The sequence below is a fragment of the Nuphar pumila genome, chromosome 10 (genome assembly GCF_984573655.1).
Source record: "Nuphar pumila chromosome 10, dmNupPumi1.hap1.1, whole genome shotgun sequence".
In the NCBI taxonomy this organism is placed as follows: domain Eukaryota; kingdom Viridiplantae; phylum Streptophyta; class Magnoliopsida; order Nymphaeales; family Nymphaeaceae; genus Nuphar; species Nuphar pumila.
The window spans coordinates 118610669-118611974 of record NC_143258.1 but is presented as its reverse complement, the minus strand read 5'-3'; positions in this window follow the sequence as shown (position 1 = coordinate 118611974).

Here is a 1306-nt window from a genome sequence, read left to right as displayed (position 1 = left end):
GAAAATGGACAGCTGACTTATATGGTGTCAAGTGGCGACCAATGGGTAATCTGAACAGCCATGTTCGGTCTTGATTTGCCATTAAGTTAAAGGATAAGCACGCTAGATGGAGTTGGGAGAGGTCCTTTCAGATAATGATATGGGTCACTTGGAAACTCAGAAATCAGCAGATTTTTGGTGTTGAAAGAAAGAACCCAACCCAGATTAAGAAAGATGGGCTTCATGTGTTTGAGAGAGCATGTTCTTTGCACCCTTAATAATTAGGGCATAGTGGCAGTGAGATGGAGACGATTGGAATGCTGATTCCTGCCTAAACTGGGTTGGATTCAGGTAAGCATCTGCGGGATCTATCATGTAGCGTGGCGGTATCATTCCCTCCCACACTGGAATATATAAATATTAAAGCAGTTTTTTCTCTAAGTCTGGTTCTATGGAGAACAGAGGGTGGTGTGGGTGGCCAGAAATTTTGAACATGGCTGGCCCTAGGTCAAAAATGATTTTAGAGACTGGGCGGCAGACATAACGTCCAGACTCTCAAAGTTCTTAAAAGGACGATACCTGGGGCAGGACATTCCTCAAGTGAGGATCATTTTGTATAGTTACTATAGAGTGTGTACAAAAAACCAAAGTTTAATTCCAATTTCATAGCAAGATACTTAGCTAAGATGGCTAAGGGGGGAATTGAAAAGTATTGGAAAGATCACCCCGAGATTGGTTCCCCAAGGGGGAGGAAATACAATTTGTAATGATATTAGACTGAATTGAATGAAACCAGTAGGGGTCTGACTAACCCCAGCGTGCCTTTCAAAAAAAATGGCTACCGCTTGCAGCCATCCCCATTTGGACATCTAGATAACCTCTAAAAACAGTCTTCATGGGCTTCAATTTTCTATAAGATGGCTGGTGAGAGACTAAAACTCAATAAATACAACAGAAGCAGCAGTTCCCCTTCCCAGTTTGAAGCTGAGCATGCACATGCAAAAAGCTAGTTAACAGTATACTACACTTAGATCATCCTTGTAATGATACTGGTCATGAAGCAAACGCTACCAATGGAATAAGTTGACAAGATCATAGTTTCAACTAGTTCACCGATTAGGCTGTCATGCCACAATATATATATATATATATATATAGCCGAGTCCCCGTGTCCAAAATTTTTAAAATTGGGCCGCACCCGCACCCATGTGACATAGCCCCCAAGATGGGGTGCTCGTGATCAATTTAAGGTCTATCATGCTTTAGATCCAGATCATCATGTTGCTTAAATGCCAACACAGTTACAGAATGCAGAACATGATGGTCC